Source organism: Mastomys coucha, unplaced genomic scaffold (genome assembly GCF_008632895.1).
Source record: "Mastomys coucha isolate ucsf_1 unplaced genomic scaffold, UCSF_Mcou_1 pScaffold3, whole genome shotgun sequence".
NCBI classification, from domain to species: Eukaryota; Metazoa; Chordata; class Mammalia; order Rodentia; family Muridae; genus Mastomys; species Mastomys coucha.
In genome coordinates, this window is record NW_022196909.1 from 43418571 (window position 1) to 43427311 (window position 8741).

General features: G+C 53.2%; 1 protein-coding gene across 1 annotated transcript in view; it reads left to right on the top strand.

The window, feature by feature from the left end:
* The window catches only part of Hsf2bp (heat shock transcription factor 2 binding protein), a 98902-nt gene that overhangs the window by 89572 nt on the left and 589 nt on the right, over positions 1–8741 (top strand). The window lies entirely within an intron of this gene.

Genomic DNA, 8741 nt, shown 5'->3' on the forward strand with positions numbered 1-8741 from the left:
AAGACTAGCAGTAAGCTGATGTCCACCAACACTTCCCCAGGATAAAGGCCTCTTGCTCCTTGGTACCCAGCGAGCCAGGGTACTGATGAATGAAGCCTCACTAGGCAGTGAGGGTGGGAAGGCTTAAGCCAGCCTGGGCCCGGTGCCTCTTCTTTCCAAGGTGAATCACAGCCATGTGACAAGATTCTCCAAGGGGCAGGCAGCACAGGTGGAGGCCTCGTGTTTCTGAGCAGCCAAGGCTGTGGGTTCTGGTACACTCACTATCCAGTTCTCTCTTCTCCCTCACGTATTCCCCTTGATGGGCCTGTGGGGCATCGTGGCTACAAGAGTCTGTGGGGCCAGGAGACGGGTTTCCAGCCCTGTGTATTCTGAGACCAGGCCTGTATTACCAGTGTGACTATGTTTTGGCCATAGACCAAGTGTACATGCTCAGACACTTGGTCAGTTCTGCAGAAGTGGTGACAGGTTATCATTGTCCTGGAGGACCAACCTAAAGGCCCTACCTCACAAGATTCCAGCCATTTACATTACCTATGACTCACTGACCAGGGCCCGAGAAGAAGGCTGGCCTCAGGTAGAGCGCCATATCCTGCTGCTCTCTCAGTTTCTGGCTTTCTGGCCTCCTAATGCCTCCCTTTTTATCTGGTGTTCTAGAAAGAATCCCACGTCTGGGGGTTGCCAGGAAAAAACTTTGTTCAGGTTATACTAGAATCTCAATGAAAACAAATAAACCCGTGGGCCCAGGCCTAGGGTTCAGGCTTTGGGGTAAGAGTGGTGTCTGAGGCCCAGGCGCCTGCCAGCTGGCTAGCTCCAGGGGACCTGTCTATCCTGTTGACGTCATTAGCACAGGAGACTCCCAGCAAGGAACAAAGCTGCCTGTACTCTTGGGCTCTTGATCCTATCATCTTGTCTCAGGAAACCCTTGACCAAGGTCCAGGCAGGTGAAAAGCCTTCCTGTTTGTTACACATGGCTCAGGGCCAAGCAGTCCACCTTGGCATTAGTCCCTGCCCTAGAGGGCACACTGCATCCAGTGTGGCTTGCATAAGCCGTGCTGCAGACTACAGAGTGGCTTCTCTTTCCCGAAATGTTGTCACTGTAACCTTCCTTAGCATACAGTTGATGATTTCCCCAGTCCTTCCAGAACATTCTGACCTGGGCCATGCCTCAGGCTGTGGAGAAAAGACAAGAGCTTTTGTGCTGGGAGAGCTCGTCATCTTTCCCAGGGACTGCTGGGCAGACTTGGAGACTCCGGCTCCTCTCTGAGTGTTTGTGGCTGGGAGTGAACTCTGGCCTTATCGAGAACAGGCAATGCTGGGCCGTACATGCCCAGCCCCTGCCACATGAAGTGGCCTCACCACCAATGAAAACAAGAAAGGTAGACAGCATTTATGCTTTGGGGTGACCAGGGTTAAGGAATGTGGGCACCAAGAACAATCAGCAAACGTTGAGGTTACCTCACCTCCTTATAAAACTGCATGTGGTGTGCTTTAGGACATCAGTGAGCCTGTTCATCATACCAGCCTTCAAACAGCGTGCTTTTTGAAAAATCAGAACATTTCCTGAGACTCCTTAGACCTCTCTGTCCATAGCCACCGGCCTTCTAATACTCCACAGACCCGCCCTCTTCCCATAGCCACTGGCTCCTGCAACACAGCTGGCTAAGTGCCCCCCCCACCCCACGCACACACCAAAAGAAGTATCCTGAGACATCCTCCAAGAGGCATTCCCAGTGTTGAGGATATGACCTGCTCTCTCATGTCCTCACAGAGGTCTGCCCTCGTTACCTGAGTCATGAGTGGCCATGAGAGGCGTGGCCTTCTCACTGTGTGGGGGCGGGCAGCCCTCAGCAACCTCATGCCATGCCAGTGGTGTCTGGAGGCTTCATCTGGGGTAGACTTGTGAAAATGGGGTGTATATGTCATCTCAGACAATAGGAGAGGTCCCTCCCCTTCCCCCGCCAACCAGTGTCTCCAGTTCCCTCAGGCCTCTCACTTTACAAGTAGGCAGTTTTTTGTACTAAGAAAATCAGGCAGCTCTCAGAGCAGCAGAACTGAAAAGGCAGTATAGTATGCACACTGGCTTCACCCCTCCCCATCCCACCCACCCCGCCACCCTCCCCCCACACGCCCGTCACCTTGGAAAGCCATGTTTTTGTCCATCAGTTTTCTCCAACTCGCACTGTTTAGATATCTGCTAAAAATCTACCAGCAGGTTGTTGGCATGGCAAACACAAGAAAGGTGGGAGCGGGCCTCCAGCCAGGGACAGCACAGGGAAGGAATGTGGTCCACCTCGCTGCCCAGCCATGGGTCAGGTCGCTGCCCTGTCCGTATCTGGCCTGTGGACAAGTCTGAGAGTTCACTTGGCTCCCCGTGGTATTGCAGCATCTCCCAGGGTGTTTCCAGGGGTACCCCTGTCATCTACCCTCAGTCCCCAGAGAGTACAGCTGGAAGAGCTCCGCAGACTTGGGCTAAGCAGTTCAGAGGCTGTATGTACTCCAGAACTTTCCTCCCCAGGACTGCAAGCGTCTGTCTCTTAGGCAGTTACAGACACTCCTATGCCCAGGTGGGCTGGAAGCTCTTTGGAGCCTCGTTGTCTCCAGTGGGGGTAGGGTAGAGGGAGGACACCCGCACTCCCAGGCAGTAGCTTCCAAGAGGAGGTCCATATTTGGTGCAGGCACCGGAAGTTCCCTGAAGACAGAGCCTCTGCTGTCCATGGAGATGGCTGGCTGGATACCCGACCTTTGAGACTGGTTTCCCCTCTCTGGTTTCCTGGCCCATTTCTTCCCTGGGATTTCCTAAGTGCAGCAGAGCTGCCTGTGCAGGAGTCCTGCCTCTGGCTTTGCTCTGGGGGAAGCCAGGTCGTCAGAGAGAAAGTTGAGTTCCATTCCTGCCTGTTGCAGGTCAGGGTGTGTGCATTCCTGGCCATCCAGCCCTTGCTATGTAATTCCTACCCGAGGCAGGATAAAGTATCCGTGAGTCAATGAGTGAGAGCAAGGGGAATGCACACGGTCCAGTGAGCAGGTGTGTCAATGACCCAGCGCTCCAGCGGGTTAGACTGAAGACAGAGTGACTCAGAAAGCCACTAGTCAAGCCCAGTGCGGGTCCCAGTGCTCCCCAGAGAGCCCGGCATGTGGGCTCACTGGAGCACTGGGCTGGGCTCAGGCAAGCCTCCCCAACCGGATGGCAAATACAAGAAGGTGAAGGTTCAAGACCAAGTTCTAGAAAAGACTGGACTGGAGTTTGCATCCCACCCCACGTGAACCTTGTCATCGGCCGATACTTTAAGGGTTTGCCATGTACAGAGACGAGGGCCACAGGGAAATGGCCTAGAAGCTAGGTCATGCTCTGTGATGTCTTGATTTGTATTGTGAGAAATAAATAAGAGTCTCCTAGTGACTCAGAGAATGGGATCGGTGGGGAAAGAGCATCCTGAGAAGAAATGGGATGTGTTCCCTCATGGTGTCACAAGACCAACCTAGTGGTTTCTGTCTCTCCTAACCAGACTGACTTTGCCATCCAAGATCTGATCGGACTAAGTACCAAGCCTATCGGGTGTTGCTGAACTGAAGTCACGCGGGTAGAGGTCAGAAGACAGCCTTGGGCATTAGTTCTCTCTTCCCAGTTTGTTTGGGACTGGTTGTCTTAGATCTCCGCTCCTGCTCCACAGCACATCACACTCGCTAGTCTGCAGGCATCTGGGGATCCTATCTCTGCCTCCCATCCCTCCATGAGAGTACTGGGAGTATTAGATGCGGCCCTACTGTGCCCAACTTTTTATAGCAACTAGGGACTCCAGCTCAGTTCCTCACACTTGGTAAATGCTTTACCCACCCCGTCTCTCCCTTCTATAGTATGGATAGACTTTGTGTTCTGGGAAGACAGAGAGAGGGCTTGTGGAGATTGCATTTTTCGGACTCTATCATACATGGATTCCAAGGCAAAGGACTTATCCTGTGAAAGGATCGTGGATTCTTGGGTCATTGGGGTCAGAACGGGAAGGGAGCAAGGTTACAGAACTCCCTTACTACAAGTTTAAGGTTAACTGGAACTTCCCAGCTCCTTTCTCTGGGAAGCTGGGGTGGGCACACTTTGACAGGGCCTGTATAGTAAGGAGGGTACCAGTAAGCCACAGTTGTCTCCTCTTTTACAAATCTTCCATTAGTGTAAATACCCTTCCTATCAAAGAGACCAAGTGTAATGGGGCATTTGGCCCTGGCCCTGTGTGTGCATTGGCCAGCTGACTGGTGTTTAAGGGTCTTTGTTTCAGAAAAGTGGGCAGTGGTGTCTAGCTTAACGTCATGCGTTCTATCAGCAGCCACGTGGAAGGGGCAACAGCTTGCCTCAGGTGGCGTCAGGATACTCTAACACTGCACCACAGGTCTTTCTCACTGTCCTTCCCGGAGACTGGCCCTCCATTTCCAATGTCCAAAGTCTGCCCTTCCTAGAAAACTTGCCATTGGAATTTTCTGGAAGTCTAGATCCCTCTCTGTGGAAGTAGGAGGGCTGAGGTCTTTGTCTTGGGCTTAAGGCATCTGTTCTCCAGCTCCAGCATCTGATCTAGGTTGGTGACATCTTAAGACACTTGTTTCTCATTCCCCTGCATCTTAACCCTCCTCCTCTTTTCCCCTCCCACAAGCTCAAATGTGCCCAGGGTTGATGGAAGCTGGGAGAAGCTGATGGGACACCTCCCAGAGGGGCCATGCTAGCGTCACATGCATACGCCCTGGGGAGAGGTTAGAGGGACATGGCATAGAGCTGGAGCCACCTCCAGGAGCCTCTGAAATGTGTGCATGAATATGTTGTCGCACCCTTGTTTAGGTACATATGGAAAGGTATGCATGTATACACATGCCAATGTGTGTGCATATGCCAATGTGTGTGCACATGCCAATGTGTGTGCACACATGTGCATTGGCATGTGTACATTGGAATTCACAGGGAGACAGTCTTTTGCTGGAAAGAGTGCCTTCCCCAGGAGCCTGCTCTTCATACACACTGAAGTGAGGGCTGTATAGGCCCACACTGGAGGCAAAGTGACCCCATGACACTCACCCTGTGGCCTCTGTGCCTTCCTGTGGCCTGTGGAAGTGGCTTAGAGAAGAAACACCCACACTGCCCTTCCTGAGCTGTATCACTGTGGCTTCAACTGTTTGGTGGCAGTGTCGGGAGCCCTGAACGACTTACAGGTGGCCTCTCCAGTTTAGCCTGCTCCTTGGTATGTCGTCCCTCTGGAAGACCTCTTGAGAACACTGTCTGCCCTTTTCTGTCCTCTGCTCACTGCTTTTAGAACCCTCTCCAGCAAGCCAGATATCAGCATTGTCTAGCAATGCCAGGACCTAGCGTAACATAGTCCTGTCCCACTGGGCTGCTCCAAGTAGCTGGACTGCAGCTGGGGGCCGTTGTTGCTGGAACCTGGACCCAGCACATGCACCCTGTGACACTCACTTCTTTCCTTCCACAGAGCAGCAGCTCTCTACTTGTCCATGATGTATGCACACCTGATAAAGGTCCCCTCCCTGAGCCCCAGTGTCTATCTTTTCTGTTTCCTTCCCCACCACTCTCCCAAGTGTTCTTTCTCTCACACTAACCTACCATCTCCCTGTGCTTTGGGGGACCTCTTCTATCTCTGGGTGTCCCAGTGCAGACACTGTTTCCCCAAGCTCATGTCTATGTAAAAAGCCCCCTCAAGCAGAGTCTTTTTCCAGCACCCTGGGACGCTAAGTGAGGCTGGCTCATACACCCTAGGCACTAGCCTCTGGATTGGCTAAGATTTTAGTCCAGAATGGATAGGATAGCTAGGGTCTGGGAAGCAAGGCAGAGGCAGAAGCCTGGTGTAAGGGAAGCCTGGGGGTGCTCAGGGCCTCTGCAGATATCTGAGGACCTTCATTTGAAGCTTGGCGATTGCCCACATGAACCACTTGCCAGGTGCCTTCTAGAAAGTGTGCCTCCTAGGTATCACATGGTTAATTGCTCTCTGTTTTGTTTTGTTTTGTTTGTGATAGCAAGATCAAGCCTAGGGCCTTATGAATGCTAGGCCAGGGCTCTACCCCCCTTGCAGTTTACCTTCAACCCCTGTTATCCTTTGTATTAAGACAGTTGTCTTGCTGTGTTTCCTAGACTGGCTTTAAACGAGTAGCTGCATGGTTTAGCTATACCTTGAACTCTTGTTTCAGCTTCCCAAGTCTGGCTCTTTTCTCTCGTGGGACAGGTGCACTGGGCAGGATGGAGGGGAGGAGAAACCTTGAATTCAGAGCATTTTTTTGTTTTTTTTGTTTTTTTTATATGGGGTAAGAAGGAACAGAGGGAGGCCACAGCGAGGCCTCCCTTCCTCCTGCTCCCTCACTTACATGCTGTGCCCGAGCCATGATGTTTTCCTAAGATGAGCCAGCCATTTAAACCTTAAGTGCTTTGATGCTGCCAAAGAGTGGGCCAGGCCTTTGAGCACTCAGCCTTCCTGAGACAGGCTGTGAAGGGGGTAGGGGGAACGTGAGTGAGTTCGTCTGAGAGCTTACCACCATAGTCACTCAGCAGGATGGAAAGGAACAGGGTCCTCCTTCCTGCTCCTAGCCCGAGGAGCAGGCTCCCTCCCCAGCACTGGGATGCTGCTGGAGGAGGCTCTGAGCTGTTGGCTGGATGCCAAAATGTGGCTAGGAACAGAAGGCCGTGCACAGGTAACAGCTGCATTCTGAAAGTCCCTTCTTATTCCCAGGACCATCTGGACTGTGGCTTCTCCCCGAGAGGCTCTGGGTACAGCCCAAAGTCCTGCCCAGGAACTCCATCGAATGGATGGCATTTACTCTTCATTAAAGAAACTGCATGTCTCGGCTGGTGTGAAGAGGCAGGGCAGGCAGCAAGTCCTGGTGCTTGGGATGATGCAGGGGTGTGGAAGGACGGCAGGGAGTACCCAACTTTGCAGTAGGGAGACCAGAGCCCTAAAGATAGAGGGAGACCATGGAGTGTCTGCTAGAGGAGAGGGTGAGTGGTGGATGGCAGCACTATACAATGCCCTAAACAGGGTGCAACTGACACAGGGCAAGGGTGCCTGGTCTGGCCAGATGTGCTGGGGCAAGGCCCTGGCCACAGCAGCACACACTTCACTGATTGTCCCCAGATGTGTGCTCTGTGCAGACAAGCCCCACTGTCCTTGACCCCAGCACAGCGTGATGAAGGGTTACAACTGGATAAGGCCACAGATGAGACCGGGCTGCTGTATGTGATTCATGCTGCAGCTCTGGGGTTGTCTGTGTGCCCCTCCGGTGGGCGGGGCTTCTGTAGGGAGCCTGGACCTGTGTGTGCTCCTGGCAGCTGTTTTGTGGTGGCTGCCCTGCGGCTGGCACTTGCTCTTCCTGCAGTGCTGCAGCATAGAGTTGCTCTGAAGGGTGAGTGGGAGCCTGGCCAGGCCACAGCTGCCACAGTGTCTGTCACTTACGCAGGGTGCTGATGCAGCTGCTGCCTGGGGCTCCCACGGCGTCTGTCCTGAGTGTCTGACGCCTCACAAGTCTGTGGGGCTGCTGGCCACATCCCTAAGGCAGTCCTAACCTCCCAGGGCTCTCTCAGGCCCATCCTCAGGGCCATACATCTTGCTGACTCAGCCAGCCAGCCCTGACCCAGCATTCTCTGCCTTTACCACTATACTGTGGCTATACTGTGCTCTCTGCATATTTCCAGCTAACAAGGCCCACCTCAGGTATGGTTCATTTGAGGGGAGCACCTTAGGACCCCTCTACCCTCCGAAGAGGTCAGGGTCCTGGATCCAAGGTGTCATGGAGCAAGAGAGTCCCTCAGAGTTCTAATTGCTTGTCATGGATAGACACATTCCACAAGTACTCTCTGCTAGTAAAGGGATTGGGGGTGGCCTATGTGGCCAGTGAGGAAGGGGTTACCCACCTACAGTGCCTCTCAGGACCCAGAAGAGCTGCAGGGAAAGGCTTACTAGGACCCAGAGTTTATTGGTGGAGACAGCAGGTTTAGCAAAACTCCCCACGAGAAGCTGGGGCATCACAGGGCTGATGTAGGATCACTATGAGCCAGCCCGCACTTCATAGTGATTTCCGGGCCAGTCTAAACTATAGAATGCAGTCCTGTCTCAGAAAGTTGTCACCTCCCTTACCTAATTTTTGGGGATCATTGTGGCAGAGAAGGCAGGAGGATTATAAGAGCAAGAGAAACCTAGTTGCCCGGGAGATCCTGTCTCCTAGCAAGTCAGAAGCTATGTGCATGGAGTCTCTCCAAGATGGCAGCTTAAACAGGAGCTGGACAAAGACAACAGCAGGCACGCTGACATGGATGGGGGAAATCCCGGGAGACCCCAGCCTTACACAAAGAATGACAGGCCACGAAGGGACTCGGAGAGTGGGAGAAGCAGTCTTCCCCGGGGAAGAGCACACCGGTTGGTTCTCCAATACCAAATGGCCAGCCCTGAGACCGTGCGTGTTGAGTAAAATTACTCAGACTGAGCAGGTTGCTCTTCTGTATTTAGGAACAGGCAGGGTATGTAGGAGAGCGTAAGGGACGCGCAGGGCACGTAGGAGAGGGTAAGGGATGCGCAGGGCACATAGGAGAGGGTAAGGGGCATGCAGGGCACGTAGGAGAGGGTAAGGGACGCGCAGGGCACGTAGGAGAGGGTAAGGGGCATGCAGGGCACGTAGGAGAGGGTAAGGGGCACTCAGGGTACATAGGAGAGGGTAAGGGACATTCAGGGCATGTAGGAGAGGGTAAGGGACATTCAGGGCATGTAGGA